The 1,344-nt window shown below is 35.1% G+C and overlaps 1 long non-coding RNA gene across 1 annotated transcript; it reads right to left on the reverse strand.

Annotated features, from left to right (window-relative positions):
- Positions 1-80: 80 nt before the first annotated feature.
- Positions 81-1,063, reverse strand: LOC119193352. Its single transcript, XR_005113920.1, has 3 exons — positions 920-1,063; positions 416-527; positions 81-158 (listed from the first exon to the last, which is right to left on the reverse strand). It is a non-coding gene; the product is annotated as an uncharacterized LOC119193352 (long non-coding RNA).
- Positions 1,064-1,344: the final 281 nt, after the last annotated feature.

Below are 1,344 nucleotides of genomic sequence, written 5' to 3' on the forward strand. Positions count from 1 at the left end.
GCAAACACGCGTGGGCTTTTGGCACACACACACAGATTGTACCACAAGAATATATAAATATGTAAACAAAACACATGCATACCTTGCACAATGACTTTTCCCACAATGGGCTTAGCAATTTGTGTTGCACCTAAAGTCTTATTCGGTATTAACTGTGCCTGCAACAATTTAGTCACAATATAAGTTTGAACTGAAATACCTTATTAATATAAACATGTCTGAAAAATTTATTGATTTGATAATAATACTAAAAGAATATTATGTAGTATTACATGTTATGGGCCTAATCTCTTGACATATACTTATGAGTATTTTTATATCCAGAGATGAATTAATAATAACTTCATTTTATACCACTGACTGCATTTATAAAATTTCCTAACATATATGTAAACAGTTCAAAACAATTACTCACGTGATCCGAACTAGAAGGAAGCACTGCAGCGTGGTACCTGTTCTGGCAGACATCAGTTTTATTTTCTGAGAGCCGTCTGTTGGGAGCATAACAAACTGTTTGTTTACTGGGGCTGTAATAAGAAATAATAAAATATAATATAAATAACTTGCTTGACTTAAAATAATAATTAAATTATATTATTTATAAGCTGTCAAAAATATCTCTCATTTGACCAGATTAAAGTGAATAGAATAGTTAACCAATTCATGAAGGACCCAAATATTTCATGAAAGACTATGAGATTGTAATATATTGAGTTTTACTGCTTTAATCATGTAACATACTACTCTGTAGAGTTATAGAGTAACTATTTACGGAACAATATTTTTTTCAAATGAGTTTTTTGGAGCCAATTTGACTTGTGACATGGGAAAGACTTCAAACTCTGTTTGATCACATGTCAACTTGTACTCAATAATTCACTATGCAATATGGATGTACTTCAAGCTATCAGAAACTCACTTCTTATAACAGAGTTTCCCTTGACTCCCACACCAGTTAAGGACACCTTCTTCAAGCTTTTGTTCATGACGAGCGCCACAGGCTTGGGCGCGATCGCGTACTGCTTCCCCGACGAGAACGTCGCTTTCTGCGTCTGTACTAACTTCGGGGCTTCGGGGCTATCGCCACGCGCGGCACCGCTGCAGCCTCGGCCTTCTTTACTGTCGGACAGATGCTGGAGCCTGCAATGGTTTTTGCATACATTGTAAGATTACGAATAATTTGTAAGATTTCACCAGGCTATAAGTAATGTCTTATAAAGTATTACTATTCCGAAATTAAATTTACTAAAAACGAATTAAAATGGCTTAGCCAAACTAGAAGGGTTGCCTAGAGATAAAAATAAAAGTCATCATGACTTGAAAGTGCCTCACATTTCATCTTAA

This window comes from Manduca sexta, unplaced genomic scaffold (assembly GCF_014839805.1).
Source record: "Manduca sexta isolate Smith_Timp_Sample1 unplaced genomic scaffold, JHU_Msex_v1.0 HiC_scaffold_4055, whole genome shotgun sequence".
Classification (NCBI taxonomy): domain Eukaryota; kingdom Metazoa; phylum Arthropoda; class Insecta; order Lepidoptera; family Sphingidae; genus Manduca; species Manduca sexta.